The sequence below is a fragment of the Wyeomyia smithii genome, chromosome 1 (genome assembly GCF_029784165.1).
Source record: "Wyeomyia smithii strain HCP4-BCI-WySm-NY-G18 chromosome 1, ASM2978416v1, whole genome shotgun sequence".
Classification (NCBI taxonomy): Eukaryota; Metazoa; Arthropoda; class Insecta; order Diptera; family Culicidae; genus Wyeomyia; species Wyeomyia smithii.
The window spans coordinates 75,049,634-75,069,887 of NC_073694.1; positions in this window are offsets into that span (position 1 = coordinate 75,049,634).

The following is a 20,254-nucleotide window of genomic DNA, read 5'->3' on the forward strand; positions in this document are numbered from 1 at the left end:
AACAAAATGGGAAAAACTCGATCTACAGAATGTCGTTTTTGCCAATTTGAAACCGAAACTGCTGAACATATACTCTGCATCTGTGGAGCCTTGTTCAATCAAAGGATGTCAATATTTTAAAAGGGCTACTAGAGCCCCATGAAATTTGGCATTGTGATCCTGGTAAGGTATTAGACTTCATAAAACGAGTCGACCCTAACTGGGATCGGGTATTATGTCAACCAGTGTCCATCACACCTTAGTTGTGATAGGATAATCGACTAATACCAAATCAAACATGGGTCATACAACAATAGTCCTTACTAATGGACGCAGTTGTGTTTCGGCCCTACAGGGAAAAAAAATAAACGACCTTAGTGTATTCCGAAGACTACTTGAACTAACTCACTTTTCTCAGAGATGGCTGAACTGATTTCCACAGAATTAGTGTAAAATGTAAGGTGTAATTACCTCATAACACCCTATTAAATTTTATTGTATTCGGACTTTAACTTCGTCTGTAATGTATCAAAATGTGACAATCACGAAACTTCATTATTTCAATAACTACACGACCGATTTGAAAAATATTGATATCAGATGAACGGGCCCTTAACCCCTTAACTAGGTTAACTGATGAATTATAATGATTGAACACACGTTTCCAAAGTTTGGCTGCCCTATAGGTTCCCGTTTTATTTGATTATAATCGGACTTATATTTTAAACAACGAAAATCTATTATCTCAAAGATTACACGACTTATTTGAACATAACTAGTGCCATACAAACGAGTCATCTCTCAAACTTATAAATAACAAACTTCATAACAATTTGATATGTGGTTCAAAAGCTATGGAAAGAAAAGAAATTCAAAGATTATTGATATTTAAAACTATACCTGCTTTGGTCAAAATATGTAGCCTCAACATAATTTATATTTGGCATTGTACTTTTTGAACGTTTTCGGTATTGCTCGTGATAAAAGTGTTCGTAATTAAGAGTCCTTTATTTGATTTCGCTATTTCTTAGGCACCTTAACATTATGTAAAATTTCATATTTTATACTTTAAATATTACTGCAGAAACAACATCAAAATTTTGGAACCCAAAAAGTGAATATACGTTTACTGGACTGAAGTGTTCATGTAAATCTATTTTATCATATAATAAGTTTGAATGAGAAAGGCTGGGTCTGACCGCTAGGTGGATTAATTTGGGTTTTTTGAGCTAATATTTTTATCTTCTCGGAATTGATTTTTTCGAAGAAATTTCATGAAACAATTACATCCAATACTTTACGTTTCAGCTTGCTGTTTTTCAGTTATCCTCAAGAAAAAACTATCTCTTCACGTGCTCCACCGTGCGGATCTTTCTAATGCCTTGTTCACACTATAGCCGATTTCATTTTAATCCATACTACTAATTTTCACGGGAAATTTGGTATATGAAACGCGATATGATTGGCGATATCACATGATATTCGCTGTAGTGTGAACGGGTTAAAACTTACGCGGAGATTGGCTTCTTTTTTCTTTTCTTTGCCATTTCATCTATACCTTGAGCTTGGGCTTGACGACCGCACATTTCGTAGCTGCTCTTCCGTGATGGATCTTAGTGAAGTTGCACAGGGATCCACGTATATGGCAACTTGGGATTAGTTTACCATCTTTAATGTACAGTCGTCGTTTGATAACTGCAACATGTTTACTTTGTAGTTATCAAATGCCGTTCGATAACTGCAATACTTGACACATGCCAAAATTTAGACGGGGGTCCGTCACCACCATTTTTGTTTTCAATGATGTCGATATGTATTTTTTTAATGAAATGGTGGCAAAAAATAGCAGAAAACTAAAATAGACAAGCTTTTCGATAATTCAATTTGACATTCATATTTCCGCATCATAATTTATTGCTTTTTAGTAACTACTTTACATAACCAATATGTAGGCGAAGATAAAGTTCATCACTACAATAGACCATTTTACGAGACGTTTCTGAACTCAATTCATGAATGAAATTTTGACAGAAAGTTCGGAACCGCTGACATAACGCAAGTTAAAGCAACATCAATGTCAACAGGATCCGTGACACATGTCAGTTCGTAAAATGGTCTATATAACGCTAGGTAACAAAGTATTGTTTGTGGTCTACTATGCACTGCCTCGCTGAGTAGTGAAAGCTAGCCAAACAATGCACAAGTTATATTTTTTCTCTTATAATACTTACGGAAAGTGAACCACATAACACGGTGATTTTGCTTCATTGATTAATAGTGGAGATCAGTGCTGATAAAAGTCATTTTCCCCTGCAAAATTCTTCGAAAATTACAGCCAATCATTTTCAATTTTCACTTCCAATAATCGCAGCACTCTTTCAGATACAGATAGATTTTCGTCCTACTAACGTGCTGTTATACTCAGATGAAATAGATCGCGCGCATTATTCACGGTTACGGAATTAAATTTGACGACAAATCCAACCAAATGATCTTCACTTCAAAGCGAAAAAGAAAAACAAACAGTCCACTCAACCAAAATGAACCTCACCGAAACATTTTTTCACTGACACTGACCGATGCCTTGACAATCTTCGTTAACTGATAAACTGATTTTGTTGTCTTGCTTCCATCGCATGAAATATAATGAGGTGTTTTGACAGTTCACTTTCATGCAAAAAGTAGGAGGGTGGTATTCAAGACACGACCGCATGACGTTGGACTACGGTATTCTTATATTCCATTAAAACAATTAATAGAAACAATTGCAACTCTAGTATTTGCTGCAATTTTATCTAACAGTGTATTTCTGAATGTTGAGACGTTAAAACGTTATAAATAATAATATATACTAAAAGAATGGATATCTTTCATTTAATCGCTGTCATTTCATACAAATTCGAATCAACCCTTTGTTTGCTGCACTACCAAGACAATCATTTAATTGAGCGAATTGGTAAAATTTTCCTATCTAAGCAAAAAGCAAACTTTACGAAACTATCTGAAATTGGAGCCCAGAACGATTCAACCGAAAGTTTTAAATTTGAAAATTGTTTGACATTTAATCGATAAAACTCATGCTAGGTTAGTTCCAGCCCAGCATATAACTTCATGTATTTGAAAAAAAAAATCACAGGAGTGTTGTGTGCAAAGCCACGACCGCAAGGATGAAGTAGAATACTTTTACAAGAAAGAAAACCCTGCTTGCGTGTTAGTCATTTTTTAATTTGTTGTTCAATTCAATATCGGATAAGATACCGATCACATCTTGGCATTATCACTGACAGTGCGAATAAAGTATTCCTTGTGATAAAATAAACAGTGAAAAGCTGATTTAACACTCAAAACTAGACGGCTCATGTGTTCTCAAAATGAGTCAACATTTCATTGAATGCATTTCCTAGTGCCCGCTATCGCATAGGTACTGCATTTCACTAAAGTGCCTCACTGCATCAGCTGTCAGCGATGCTAAACCCGCTGCAACTGCTACGCTATCCGTAGCCATGCCAATGTTTTGGCCGCTATACGCTGCATCAGCTGGCTCAGCTGCTATCGATGCTGATATTAACGACTAATCAGATAAGTCAAATATCGCGCTTCAACAAGGGTTGACCATTCTTAATAATATAGTTGCTTGTCATGATTTGGACTTGATAATTTTTGAATTTTGATTATGCGAAAAATTAATTTTTATGCTAATAATGAAAGCTTTTCGGATGTTGTGCTCATGACTGAAGGAAAAGATAATTCAGTACGTTCTGAGACACGGAGATGAAGCCAAATATATATCTGTTCCAAATTTCTTAAAAGTGTAAATTGACTCAAGAGAAAATATTAACTCTTCAATTAGGTTTTTATTTCATCCTGAAAAGGACAATTTGTTGTTTAATTCAATGTTTGATAAGATGCGTAGATAAATTGCGTTATCACTGGCAGTGCAAATAAAGTATTCCTTGGGGGAAAATAAACACTGAAAAGCTTTTCAGAACATTCTTTTCATTGGATACATTTGCTAGTGTGCCTGCTATCGCTCAGAGACAGCATTTCACTAAAATGCCACACTGCATCAACTGGCCCTGCTTATATAGATGCTGAGACCAACGTCAACCGCTGCGCTATCCCCGTTGCCACAGTAGTGGACGCTTCCGTTGCCATTGGTATCCGCTGCCCTGCATCATGAGCGGCTTCGGGTGAAACAGGCTCTTATATAGGCCAAATTACACATTTCAAATGGCAAGGTCTATGATTCTGTCGACCGTGCTTGGGAAGCAATCATATAACGACCAATCTGAGGCCGAGTTTTTCGTTTTGATATGGCTTGACTGTTTCCAATAGTACAATAGTTTGAATAATAAAATTACAATTATCTGCATTTGGGAAGAATCTTAGAAAGTTTTCCAATCTATTGCTGCAAGAACGAAGGAAATCCATCGAATACTAACCGATTTATTAGCATTTGAAATTGGACATATTTTTCAATTTTTCCGGTTTTAGATTTTCATTTTACATCCCTATGTAGCCGAACTTCCTGAGAGAAGTATTCTACTTCAAAAAAACGTTTGGTTCAATAACTCAATATAGCAAGAGCTCAATCACACGTTTTTCGGTAGTTGTTATCAAGGTTTGGGCGAGTGACAGGAAAATATCTTAACTTCTTCAGTTGTGATTTAGAGCATTTCTAATTGTTTTGTTATTTTTCACGATAGCGACAAGTTTGTTTCTTTCTCTGTGTGCGAGAAACAAAATCAAAACCGCGCACCGAGAAACAAAAACGAAAATTTAATGAATGCTCATTGAGAAAACTTGCAACTCTTTTTACCAATTATTTATGATACTCAAAAGAACCCGCTTTGATCTAAATCAAATTTCTAGTAAATAAGTGTTGATCATTCATAGGTAGTGATTTTTCCTCGATGAATAAAGACTGGCTGAAGAAGTTAAAATCGCTGCTGTAAAATCAAATTCACAACTGTGTTCGTTAAGACGTTTTAATATTTTCAATGACAATAATAATCTTCGATAAACACCCGCTATAGTTATTCACACACATGCTATAACTATCTAAACACGCGTTAAAACTATTCATACACACGCTGTAGCTATAGCTATCCATACACACGCTATTCCTTTCCATACATCCGATACAACTATCTATACACACGCATAAGCTATCCAACCATGTGCTATTACTATCCATACATACGCTATAACTAATCATTACACACGCAGCAGCTATCCACACACAAGCTATAACTATCCGTACACACGCTGAAGATATACACGCAATAGCCATAATATGCTACACATGCTAGTGTCTTACACACGCTATAGCTAGCCATACACACGCAACAGCGCCATCCCTATCATCGCAAATGTCATAGCAATACAGATGCACATACGCTATATGTGCACACTGCACACACACTAAATGGCGGTAGCTTTCCTAGTGGTGGTGCTGGCTCGTGCAGTTTCTGGCTGTTTTCACCCAACGACATCTGAATTGGATTACCCCTGGTGGGGTCCAACTCAGATCGAAGGGGAACCGAACTGAATGCCGAAATGCAGCTGCCTACTACCTCCGCCGCTGCTGCCTGATACCACCCCGCTCTGGTTCTGCTGCAGCTCAGTTTCGCCACTGGAATCAGCCACCGTTGCTGATTATTCAGGACCGTTCTAGTGGCCTTCCACTTATTAACTGACTGCTATGACTGCTATGAGACGACGCAGGCTATTATATAGCCCAAAGCAAAAATCCATCCGCGAGCAAACAAGAAGCGAGCTTGTGATTGGTTGAATGTGCACGACTATTAACACAACTTTTAACTAGTTTAGTATCGAAAAAATATTTAAATTATTATATGACAATCTTGCGCAATATTTCCCCTATCAATCAAGCCATTGGTGTTTAGAATCTGTTCAGTGGTAATGATAAAAGAAGCATTTTAAAACGGTGTTGAAACACCTGTTGCAGCTACCGAAAGCGAGCTCGTTATTGGTTAAAAGCTGTGAGACTGTTTACAAAGTCAGATCGGTTGTATCCGTTAGTGTCGACTGTGCTTGTGAAGAGAGGTGGTGATTGGTTGCTCGGTATGATTTAGACAATCGATGTGATTTATAAATTTTTCAATAGTGTATCTCGAACAATAGGTTATTTTTGTTACATAAATTCAACCGTAAAAGAATTTCTGATCGGTTGATGCCAAAACCTCGAAATTCTGAAAAGAAATGACTGATATATAAGCGCTCAAAATCCGAACCCTTTTTTCCTGGTTTTCCCCGGTTGAATTACTAGATTTTCAAATTCAGGTGCCTAACTTCGATATAGACGTTAGTCCAACGTCAAAAGCGGGAAGGGAGAACTCTGAAAGGATTGTAAAAAAATAACGTTTATGGATGCTTTTTTTCACTTTCACTCAAGAGTGTCAACAAATATCAACCCTGGTGGAGATCCATAATGGTGCCGGCCACGTCCTTACGATCGTTAGGGTAAAGAAGGAGATTGTAAGGAATGAGGTGTCGCAGTCGTTGTTGTCGGAGACCGAGTTTACATTTGTATCCCTACGACTGTGACGGGAAGGTAGGGTTTGGTCACCGTGGTAAGTGACGAATCGAACAACATTGCGCGCGAAGTTTATTCTTTACGAAGCCAAGCGAAAGTATATTTTGCGTAACCGTTAGATTAATAACAATATTTATCGACCGAACGAAACCTACTCCGATTTGCAACACGCTTATATAAAAGCAACTGGTGAGCAAACTCCGGCTAAACGGTCAGACCGAGACCTAATTTATCTCTGAATTTCTACGACTGCGGCGGAAAGAGAGGGTTTTGTTATCAAATCTTCGTGGTAATTGACGGAGTTGAACGATGTTGCGATGTTAAAATATCACGGTCCTCTGCGAACGACGCGCGCAAAAATCATTTACCACCCGAAGCATCTAATATACATCGATTATTAGATTAATCACGACATTTATCAAACGAATGAAACCCACTCCGGTTTGCAACATGCTTGAACAGAACCAACGAGTAAACAGTCTCCGGCTAAACGGTCACCGTGAAACATGAATAAATATCTTGATACTCCTCGCAAAGTCATTACATGCCGAATACCCTTATTCGAGCAAAACTCACCCGGACCGAAGACGCGTCCACACCGGACCATTACGGACGAACGCTCTTTTCTTTATTACCGAAGCAGACGCGCAGGGGCACGGCATTTCGCACCGATAATCTCTTATATATTAAAAGATTGAACTAAAATATCTACTGAGTACAAAAACTGGCAAAGTTCCATGCATTCATAGCCCAAACTTAGAAAAATGCAAATATGCATATCTAACGAAACCGAATTCTAAGTTTATTTACAAAACGCCAGAATAATCGCAATAAAATTCTAGTTGTTATGGTCTGTTGTTAGACCGACCAACAAGATTTCAACATACATTGACAACCTGAAAACAATTTTGTAGAAAGTCGAAATGTTCTACAAAAATGCTATAAATAACATTATCTTTCAATTTAGGGCTGGGCACCTTGACTTTTTCAACATCGATTTTTTTTGGGACAGCCTAATATATAAGTTTTTCCATATATTTCTTATATTTGTTATGCGGCATATAGTTCACAACCGCTATGGCGGTGGGTGGATTGCCTATTCCATCGGACCTCTCATCTTGCTCAGAAGGTGACGAGTCCGGAATGGATTTTCTGACATCCCGAATAATAAAAACAACGCTTTTTTAGACGTCGTTAAAAAGCGTAAAAGACCCCGTAAAACTGCCCTAATTGACCCATCTACTAATAATGGGGTAACTCGGGTTAAAATATACCAGGTGAACCAACCTGGTCTTTGTTAGATCGTATATTTCCGACCCAAAAATAAGCCTCTTAGAGTTGTACAGATGTGCAAATCTCTGAAGGAAAAATACTCGAGCCTGACCGAAGTTTACAAGGTCAAAGCTGATAGACTGAAGGCAACATTCTCGGATCCCTGACAAGCAAACGCTGTCGTCCTGGGCCCGAATTTCAACATCGAATACAGTGTTTATATACCGGCACGCGTAGTTAAAATTGAGGGTGTGGTCACCGAACCGGACCTAACCGAGAAGGATGTGATGGAAGGTGGGAGATGCTTTAAAAATCCCTCGCTTCCAAAAATAAAAATTCTGGAATGTAGAAAAATGTATTCCAAGGATAATACGGGAAAATACTCCCCAAATGACTCGTTTCGAGTCACCTTCGAGGGAAAAGTGCTTCCGGATTATGTCGAGCTTCGACTGCCAGTAAGACTTTTCGTACCGAAAGTTATGACATGTACGAATTGGTTGCAGTTCGCAGTGTTGCAAAATATAAACTACGGACAGAAGCGTTAAAAAATCGACGAAACAACGCTGCAAGCAGTCATTTGCAAGGTGTTGAAGACTGCCTTACAGTAACAGGAAAATCTGTATTCCAGCTTGGAAAATGACCATCCCAATGATGATGAAGAGGTATATCAACCTCTTCCATCAAGTGGAGCCGTGCGGAAACGACCAAGCGTATCTTCCCCCAAACTCCCTAGAAAGGAGCAGAAGAAAACGCATACAGACACCCCAAGAGGTCCATCTTCTAAGCAAAATCTTGCTAAGCCGTCACCTTCAGGATTTAAACTCAATCCTGAGGGTAATAATTTTGATAAAGACTTCCTAAACTACCGGGATCCGGTTATCCATACTCTTAAATGTATGATTTCGGCTTGGCTTCCAACAATTTGCATGTTGGGTAAGCAACTAAGCACCAAATGGCCCCTCTTCGCGTTCGTATCCTTCGATGTCTAAATCAGACAACAGACGAACCGACAACAAGGATCATCCAATGGAACTCCTGCTTCACGATAGCAAATGCGACATTTTCGCACTATCTGAAACATGGCTATCAACTGATACGATACTAGCCATTCAAGAATTCAATATCATCCGTTTAGACCGTGGAAGCTCTTACGGTGGAGTTCTCCGTGGTAATAAAAAATGCTTCTCATTCTTTCGAATCCCTCTCCCTGTAATTAACAGTATAGAAATTGTTGCTTGCCATGTTACAATTGCTGGTGAAAGCCTCATTGTCGCATCAGTCTACATTCCACCCAGAGCTACTGTTGCTTAAACCAGCTGAATGGATGTTTCTGAATTTTAAACCATCACAGGGGTTTTTGGTTGGTTAAAATATCCTTTAATACAAAATAAACTTTTAGTAACAAATTTCTTAAATTACAAATTTCGCTTGCATTAAGTGCCTCCAATTCCGTTAACCACGTTTTTTACTTGGTTATAGTTCAGCTTTAGGTTAAGCTTTGCCGTTTCTAGTGATAAGCAATCGCATTAACTTCTAGCTAATTTGTATTAATAATTTTATATATAATTCGTTACACGAACTTTAGTTATTAAGTAAATGTATTTTTATTTTATTAAGTAGAAAATAATTGCAATCAAATTTTAAAGTTGCGCACAAACTTGCTGGATCCTCCTAACTCACCAAGATGACACTCGCTAAGATTACTTGCTAGAATGACACGCAAGTTCCCTTGATCCCATCCGATGACAGGCCACGTCCGATCAGCCGTCGATAATGTAGACAGCGGCTCCAGAGGTGTTGTGACTTCTATGGGCGTTTCGTCTCTGACGTAACACTCCCCTCCGGTATGCGGACCAGGTCTTCCGGCTCCAGCTTACTTCTACTCGCGCCGTACGTCCAACACCGCCAGTTTAACGGTCGGTCGCTCGTACACTCCGTTAGCAGTCTGAACAGTTGCCTTGCGGGTTTGACCTCCGCTGCTTGATACCTCAATGACTTTTCCTTTTGGCCAACAATTTCTAGGATGCTCATGATCCACGATGACCACTATGTCCCCTTCTTGCAGAGGTTTCACCTTTTCGTACCACTTAAAACGCCGAGTTATTTCAGGCAGATAGTCTTTGATCCAACGTTTCCAAAAGAGATTAGCTAACCACTGAGAAGTCGGCCAGCCACGTCGTAGCGCTGCAGTGTCAGATTCGATCGTTGTCAACGGTTTGGATCCATCTGTAGATCCTAACAGGAAGTGGTTGGGCGTTAATGCGGGAGCTGCCTCGTCATCAATAGGAACATGAGTGAGAGGACGGCTGTTAAGAACACCTTCTATTTCCGTTAGTGCATTTCAAAGCTCTTCATCTGTTGGTCGCCGCAAGTGAAGAACTTCAGTCAAATTGCGTTTTACTGATCCCACGAGTCTCTCCCAGCACCCACCCATGTGGGGGGAAGCCGGCGGGTTAAATTGCCACGCTGTTGAAGGGGTGGTGAATTCACGCATTAACTGTTCTTGGTTAACAGCCTGATATATCTGTTGTAGCGTTCGATTAGCACCCACAAAATTGGTGCCATGGTCGCTGTAGAAGCTAACAGGCGTACCCCTTCGTGCCATAAAATTCTTAATTGCCATTATGCATGAGCTTGTTGTTAGAGTGTGAGCTACTTCAACATGGACGGCTCTTGTCGTCAAACAGGTAAATAAAACTCCCCATCTCTTCTCGATTTTTCGGCCCACAAGTACCTCGATTGGACCAAAGTAGTTGACCCCAACATGAGCAAATGGCCGAGTAAAGACAGATAGTCTAGCCGGCGGGAGATCAGCCATTTCCGGTGGTACAGGAGTAGCATCTCTGTTTTTGCACCATTGGCAGTTGCGACGGATTTTTGAGAGTGTTTGTCTCAGGCGAAAAATGCTATATTTTTGGCGTACTTCTTTGACTACGATCTCGTAATTACGATGCATATATTTCTCGTGGTAGTAAATCAACAGCAGCGATGTAATTTGATGGTTTGGCGGTAAAATCACTGGATTTCTCGCCTCACTGTGAATATAGGCACATACACCTGTTCTGCCCTTCATCCTCATTACACCGACGATATCTATGAATGGGCTTAGTTTGTACAAGGCACTAGACTTCGAAACTTGCTTGGTTGTTGTGCTCGCCGCTCTTAACGTTGCAACTTAGTCTTGATATGAATCTTGCTGAGCTTGGCGGTAATGATATTCCTCGGCTCTTCGTAACTCTTCACGCGATAATGGCCCAGAAACTGGAAAATCTTTGCTGACACGACGAAGCAGTTTTGAACAAAATCGGATGACATATGCGGTGGCCCCCAACAGACATCGCCAGTTAGAAAACCTGCTTATGTTGATTATCTGCTCAGACGCGTGGCAATGAAACAACACATTGGATCTCATCTCTGCTTCTGTCGAAATAGACTTTAACGGTAGACACGGCCATGTACCTTCTTCCTGCATTAAAAATTCAGCTCCTTTAAACCACCTGCTTGTAGATGATAAGTCAGGCTGGTCTCGCCATCTTGTTCCGTCGTCCGCTACATTGAGCTTGCTCGGTACCCATCTCCATTCACAAATATCTGTTGGTTCTAACAATTCACCCACACGCGATCCGACGTAACGCTGTATCTTTTGTGATCAGACCGCAACCAACATAAAACATTTCGAGAGTCCGTCCAGAACGTCCGCTTCGACATCTCCAGCGAAAGATTTTGTAAAGCAGTTTTCGCTAATCTGCAACCATAAACTGCCGCTTCAAGTTCCAAACGTGGGATGGAGATGTATTTGAGCGGAGCAACACGAGTCTTGGCCGCAACCAGAGAACAGTCTACTTTCGTATCTATCACAAACCGTAAGAACACGACTGCGGACATGGCGTTTTCACTAGCATCAACGAATACGTGCAAATCGATAGCATCAGCTTTCCGTAATGGTAGTACTTGCTGATAGCGTCTAGGAATACGCAACTGTTCTAATGTTGGAAGTAAACGTAGCCAATTGCGCCATCTGTCGAACAAGTTTGCCGGAATCTTTTCATCCCACTGGACACCAGCGCGCCACACTTCTTGGAGAAGAATTTTTAACATAATCAGGAAATGATCTATGAGACCAAGTGGGTCGTAAATCGACATTAATGTCCGTAGAATCTCCTTTTTAGTGGGACAACGACTTTCATTTAGTAGGGCTTGATCGAACCTCGTCCAGCCTATTTTATAGTTGAAAACATCATCATACGTATCCCACCACATTCCAAGGATCTTTTGACTCGCCAGCTCTCCAGGAATATTTAAATCCTTTTCTGTTGATGCCCTTTCTTTCATCTTCGTAAGCACTAGCGGTGAGTTTGACACCCAATTGCGGATTTCGAATCCGCCCTGCTTGTGAATAAACTGAACCGCTTCCGCTAGGCTGACTGCTTCATCTTCCGTTTCCACGCTCACAACCATGTCGTCCACATAATGATTATTCTTGATGACGGCAACTGCTTCTGGATATTCTTCAGCAAATCGGTCGGCGTTTTTATTCTTTACGAATTGCGCCGTGGCTGGTGAACAGCATGCTCCGAAAGTCATCACCTGCATGATGTAGGTATCCGGCTCGCTCTGACTGGCGTGATCGCGCCACAAAAAACGCTGGCAGTGTTGGTCTTCAGGAACAGTTTTCACCTGGTGGAACATTTCGCGGATATCGGCACAGATTCCTATTTGGTGCTCCCGAAACTGATAGAGAATGCCCACCAAAGAAGCCTGGTCGGGTCCAGTAAGAAGCACTGAGTTCAAAGATGTTCCGTAGGCCTCAGCAGCTGCATCCCATACCATTCTTACTTTTCCTGGCTTGTTCACGTTGTAAACCGGAAAAATTGGCAAATACCAAACTCGCTCGTATTTTTCTGAGAGTTCTTGTTGCGACAGTTTACGAATATAATTTTTCGACATGTACTCCGCAATCTTGTTTCTCATAATGTTAGCCAACTCTTCATCCTTTTCCATTCTCTTCTCAAGACATTTCAAACGCCGGACTGCAACTGGTCTATTATCCGGTAGACGGGTCTTATCAGAGCACCACAATAATCCGGTTTCATAATGTTGTCCATCAAAGCGGGTACGGGATTCGAGGAGAAGCATCGCGCGTTCATCGTTTTTCGACAATCTGGTCTGACTCGGTTTGACAACCAAACTGTCCAAAGAAAAATAATCTTTCACTGTTTGATTTAAATCTCGCACGTTATTCCCAGTACAAGTGCAAATGTGGTAAGTGTGACTAACTATATTTGATGCGTTCTCCGTTGTCCAACCACCATACACCGTCCAGCCAAGATTGGTTTTAACAGCGATTGGGTCACCGATTTTTCCCTCTCGACTTTTGCGTACCAACATGAGATTAGCGTGCCTCAGGCCAATTAATATTCGTGGACGAACGTCTGAATAAGAATCAACGGGTATTCCTTGCAAACATTTATATTTTGCGCACAGTTCATCCATGTTCAAAGATTGATAAGGTAATTGTAATTCCGCTACCGTTCGTACATCCTGAAGGAACCACCTCTTACCTTCGCGCCCACACACCTCAACGTTAACACTTTGAGAGTCAGACTCGTAACGGTGCGTACCTCCCGTCCATTTAAGACAAAGTGGGCGAATATCTCCACCTACTTTTAATTCTCTGGCTAGATCTTGATCTATGAGCGTCAGTTCCGATCCATCATCTAAAAATGCATGGCATTGCACCTGCTTTCCCTTTGCATTCCCAAACAACGTTACTGGCAGGTTTTCCTTTACTCTTTGTTACGCCTAACAAGGGATTGCTCTGTGCTTCCGGTGCACAGTGGTCCAATAAGGCAAAAAGTGGAACTTAATTCCATAGCGCCTTTCAACTTCATCCTAGCTTAATAGTGTCTTCGGAGCAATTGTTTGTATGAATGACCCGCATAATTGCAAATTGTCAAAAAATATGAAAAGTGTACTATACTTAAAATAAAAAAATTAACTTTTTTGTGTTAAGAGATAGAAGAATAGTTTTATCAGCAAAGTTGTAGAAAATTCAAAAATATGAAACTTTGTTGAACAAATAAAAATCCTATCTCTTTTCGGTGCAAAGTTATAAAGTACACTACATGGAACTTATTTAAAAGTTAGTTTTTTGTACTTAACTTTTGTTAGTTGCATTCTACACGAAAGTGTAGTTCGGAGGAATTGTAAGAGCATACAAAACACACATTTTTGCCGAAGACCATATATCTCCAGGACTTTTGCTTACAAAGTTATATCATATTTTAGCTTATTTTTTCGATAACTTCAAGAACGTATAGGTTAAAAAGGGGCAAGTGGAATCATGATGTCAATACTTTTCCTTGAAGTTAAGCTGAAGTAATATAAACTTCTTTAGGTTCCATTTGTCCCAATCCACCCATTTTAGAGTACGGCGAGCATATGTCACTGTAGGTTTTCATATATCAAAAATACTAACTTTTTTGTGTTAAGAGATAGAGAAATGGTTTATTCGGCAAAGTTTTAGAACGTATAAAAATATGAAACTTTGTTGAACAAACAAAATTTCTATCTTCATTGGGAACAGAGTTCCAGAGTATTTCATGTAAAAGTTACTTAAAAGTTAGTTTTTTGTATTTAACTTTTGTTAGTTACATTTTACAAGAAAACGTTGTTCTAAAGAAGCATTTGGGCATACAAAACACACGTTTTTGTTGAGGACCACACATCTCCACGACTTTTCCTTACAAAGTTATAGCGCATTTCAGCATATTTTTTCGATAACTTCAACAACGTATAGAATAAAGATTAGGTGGATTGGGACGGATGAAACTTATAGTAGTTTTGAGCACTTGAGCTAAACTTTGAGAAAAAGAATTGACATCATGATTCCACTAACCCCTTTTTTCTTTATACGTTCTTAAAATTATCGAAAAAATATGCTGAAATGTGCTATATCTTTGTAAGGATAAGTCCTAGAGATGTGTGGCCTTCAACAAAAACGTGTATTTTGTATGCCCAAATGCTTCTTTAGAACAACGTTTTCTTGTAAAATGTAACTAACAAAAGTTAAGTACAAAAAACTAACTTTCAAGTAACTTTTACATGAAATACTCTGTAACTCTGTTCCCAATGAAGATAGAAATTTTGTTTGTTCAACAAAGTTTCATATTTTTGCATGTTCTAAAACTTTGCCGAATAAACCATTCCTCTATCTCTCAACACAAAAAAGTTAGTATTTTTGATATATGAAAACCTACAGTGACATATGCTCGCCGTACTCTAAAATGGGTGGATTGGGACAAATGGAACCTGAAGAAGTTTATAGTACTTCAGCTTAACTTCAAGGAAAAGTATTGAGATCATGATTCCACTTGCCCCTTTTTAACCTATACGTTCTTGAAGTTATCGAAAAAATAAGCTAAAATATGATATAACTTTGTAAGTAAAAGTCCTGGAGATATATGGTCTTCGGCAAAAATGTGTGTTTTGTATGCTCTAACAATTCCTCCGAACCACACTTTCGTGTAGAATGCAACTAACAAAAGTTAAGTACAAAAAACTAGCTTTTGAATAAGTTCCATGTAGTGTACTTTATAACTTTGCACCGAAAAGAGATAGGATTTTTATTTGTTCAACAAAGTTTCATATTTTTGAATTTTCTACAACTTTGCTGATAAAACTATTCTTCTATCTCTTCACACAAAAAAGTTAATTTTTTTATTTTAAGTATAGTACACTTTTCATATTTTTTGACAATTTGCAATTATGCGGGTCATTCATACAAACAATTGCTCCGAAGACACTATTAAGCTAGGATGAAGTTGAAAGGTGCTATGGAATTAAGTTCCACTTTTTGCCTTATTGGACCACTGTGCGGTGTGGGCTTGTTTTCATACTGGGATGTTATATCTGAATGAGTGTTCATATACCGTTCCTTACGACCGATACGACACTCCTGGTGTTTGTTTACTTGACTCTGTGAGTCGAAAACCACATTCACATCTTCAGCTAATCGATATATCCATCTACTGAAAGTAGCTAGCTTTACAGTCGGCAACTTTCTTTTGTACCGTGCCCAATTGAGTTTAATTTGCGGTTGCAACTTACTCACGAATTCTCTGATTAGGATGGTATCCCACATATATTCGGCCTGATCATTAGCCTCAATTGTGGCCCAAAGATTTTGCACCTCGAGTGCGAATTCAACGAGCTTTTCCAGCGCGTCTGGCTTTATGCTAGGCATCGCCACAATTTTTTCCTTCAAGTGTTAAATTATGACTTCTGGCCTACCAAAACGTAATTTCAATGCATCCATTGCCTTTTTTATTGTCTCGGGTCGCAGTAGAAAACTTCGAACGGCGTTATAAGCGTCACCTTTTAGGCTGGTTCTTAATCGGATCATATTTTCTGCCTCAGTGTAGCCACACATCACGGTGGTATCTTTATATGTTGACAAAAACATCGGCCAATCCTCCGGATTACCGTTAAATTTTGGTAACTCTCGTGTAACGACTTGGCGCGCTGCAATTTCATCTCTTGATAATCGCTTGTTGCAGCGTAGGGAGCCTTGCCGTTCTGCCACAGAACGCTGTCTGCACCCGCCTTCTGACATTATCGACGATTGTTGTTTTGATGATTTGCGCTGTGACGCACTGTTCCAATTAAAAGAGTCTAAATCCATATCGCTCTCTTCACTATCAATTCGGTTGGATGATTTCTCTCCGCTGAGATTCTCATCATACGGTATATCGTCGCACAGATCCTCTTCTCTCGAGCATTCGGATGCTAGTTTGTTTTTGGATCAGTAAGTGCTATGATCTTTCACCACCGAGCTCCGTTCACTCCGGCAATTCTCATGACTATTTAACCAGTCCTGCACTCTATTCCGGCCCTTCTGATGATCAGAGGTAGACTCAGCACAGCAATCCAAATCGGTAATATCTTTCATAATAGCAAATTTCTTCTTTACTAAATCGCGCTTACGTTTCATTTCTTCTAGAATTAATTTCTCCTCGGCTTCAATTTGCCTCAATTCTAGATCCAAACGTGCCTTGGATGACTTGAATGAGGTGGCTGATACAATAGACTCAGTCTTGGGAATCGACGTTGCTGCTGGTGCTGTATTTTTATTATTCATTACAACCGAAATATCATTGCGTTTTACATCGACTTCATCGGTAGCATTGCCTAGTTTTTTACTCGCCGAAACTTTTCTATTAGCTTTCGCATTAGTGACTCGCACAGCCTTTCTACGTTGCACGGGGGATGATCTTACTCGCGTTGTAACCTTTCGATTGGATTTCGATTTGCCTCTGGTTGTTTTCGCATTACCGCATTTTAAACAATCCCAGCTGCTGTGAGCAATATCTTCTGATACGCCCACGCACGAAAAGTGGTACCAAACGTCGCAGATGTCACATTGGACCGTACGCATATTATCTGGCTTATCACATACGCCACAACTACTTTGGGCCACAGGAGTAGTTTTTTGCTCAAGGTTCAAGGGGTTAGGGGTCGAACTAATAACTTTGTCACTTTGAGGTTTTTTATTAAACATTTGTTTAAGTGGGATTAACATTTGTTCAAGGGCATCTCGAGAGGGGTTTTGCTCTCCTGACTGAGCACTGGGGAAAGACTCCAGGTGCTTACCTGAGCTAGCTTTCGCTCCACTTTTTTTGGTTTTGCTCATGATTGGCTCCGACATCACCACCGGTAAATGATATTTTAAATGATATTTTAATTTGCTTAAACCAGCTGAATGGATGTTTCTGAATTTTAAACCACCACAGGGATTTTTGGTTGGTTAAAATATCCTTTAATACAAAATAAACTTTTAGTAACAAATTTCTTAAATTACAAATTTCGCTCACATTTAGTACCTCCAATTCCGTTAACCACGTTTTCTACTTGGTTATAGTTAAGCTTTAGGTTAAACTTTGCCGTTTCTAGTGATAAGCAATAGTATTAACTTCTAGCTAATCTGTATTAATAATTCTATATATAATTCCTTACCCGAACTTGAATTATTAAGTAAATGTATTTTTATTTTATTAAGTAGAAAATAATTGCAATCAAATTTTAAAGTTGCGCACAAACTTGCTGGATCCTCCTAACTCACCAAGATGACACTCGCTAAGATTACTTGCTAGAATGACACGCAAGTTCCCTTGATCCCATCCGATGACAGGCCACGTCCGATCAGCCGTTGATAATGTAGACAGCGGCTCCAGAGGTGTTGTGACTTCTAGGGGCGTTTCGTCTCTGACGTAACAGCTACTACTGACCGGTTGCAGCTAACACAAATAACGGAACTGCTTCCGACACCACGCTTCATATTGGGAGACTTCAATTCTCACGGTATGGTGTGGGGAGCACCTGGAGATGATAGCCGGACTATTCTTTTTTTAAGCTTACTAGACGAGTTCGATATGACCCTATTGAATATACCTGGGTTAGCTACAAGAATAGCAAGGCCTCCAGTAAGAGAGAGGACTTTAGACTTATCTATGTGTTCCTCCTCAATAGCTTTGGATTGTAAATGGGGGATCATTCACCATTTGACCATTTGCCAAAAAGTATTTCAATTATGAGTAGGCTTCAGTCCGCTACCACAGTCGAAGTGGAGTGTGATCTCACCCGGAATATTGATTCGGAAAAATTCTCGAACATAATATCCCAGGGGCTCGAAACAACCGATGAGCTTTCTCCATCCAACGAATACAACTTCCTTGCAACATTAGTTTTAGATAGCGCGTTGCAATCTCACACGGGCCCGCCCCTGAGAACAAGTTGAAAACTCGTCCTAACAAACAATGGTGGGACAAAGAAAGCACCGAGATGAAAAAAACTCTAAAAACAGCCTACCTAGCATTCAGGAAAGATCATTCTATTCAACGTTTTGATCAGTTTAGAGAGCTGGAACTGAAACAGGCTAAACTGCACAAACTGAAAAAAACATCGTACTGGCGAAATTTCATAAGCACGTTACCCAGAGATGCTTCTATAAGCTATCTCTGGAATACGGCTCGGAAAATGTGCAATAGGTCCAACAACAATGAGGCTAATAAATACTCTGACCGTTGGAGCTATGATTTCGCGAAAAAGGTATGCCCAGATGCTGTCCCATCACAGCAGAAATTCTAGCGACACAACGGCGATTGAAGAACCAAAATTTTCAATGCTGGATTTTCATTTGCCCTCGCGTCATGCAAGAAAAAGGCCCCAGGATCGGACAGGATCAAATTTAATTTGATGAAAAACCTAAACTGTTTAATAAACTTATTATGAACAATATGGTCCCGAAAGCTTGAAGACAGGTTAAGATAATCGCAATCAAAAAGCCAGACAAACCTGCTGCAGATAATCGCTCGTACACACACTTGGATATTATCACCGAGTACGGTAAAATAAATTACCGAGATTTCAACAGCTGAGATCTCGGTAAAAATTCCGGTAATACATCAAAATACCGAGATTCTGTAAAACCAACAATTGACAACTTGTCAAACTTTAACGAGATTCTCGGTATTATTTTACCGGGATACTCATGAAATAATACCGAAACTCGTTTTAATTCACTGAAGTACGTATTTTACGATTTTTCAGATAAATCCAAAAAATGATCATCCGCGTGATGATTATCCGCATAATTTTATTAATTATTAAGTTAAATGATTCAACTAATTACAGCACTGGTAGAAACGGGAGAGTTTTGTTGCTTCCTGGAGATAAATCAATATCCATCACTCCGAAACTTTCATCCTGCGAAGCAAGTCGTTAACCTACAAAATTGAGTAAAAAAAGAATTAATTGTTTTCTTCTAGTACTACTTCCAATAAACACAAACAAGATCTGAGAAAAAAATAGTGTATACTCACTCAATATTTAAGGTTTATCTGAATATTGCAGACTTCTCCGTAATGATAATTAACCGCAGCTCCTGCTACTTTCACATCCAAACCGAAACAACAACAAAACTGATGGTGAAGCTGTCGTTATTTTGACAGTTCTATTTTTCGGAATCCCGGTAGGTCGTCGGTTTTACTGGATATAACGGGTGCATTTGATTCAGATTTAATCTAAATGCATCAAAGAGGATTCTCCCCTATATTGACAAACTTTTTGATCAACCTGCTGTCTGAAAAGCATTCACTCTTCAACCACGGTTCATCAACAATAACACGAACGAGCTGCATGGGTCTCCCCCAAGGCTCCTCTCTGAGTCCGCTGTTATACAACTTCTACATCAGTGACATCGACACATGCTTGACGGACGGCTGCACAATGCGCCAGTTAGCTGACGACTGCGTAGTATCAGTCACGGCGTCCCTGGCTGTAGATATAAAAAAACAGCCTGCAAAATACGCTATATAATCTGACCAGTTGGGCCAGTTGTCTCGGAATCGATTTCTCGCTCGAAAAAACAGAGATGGTAGTCTTTTT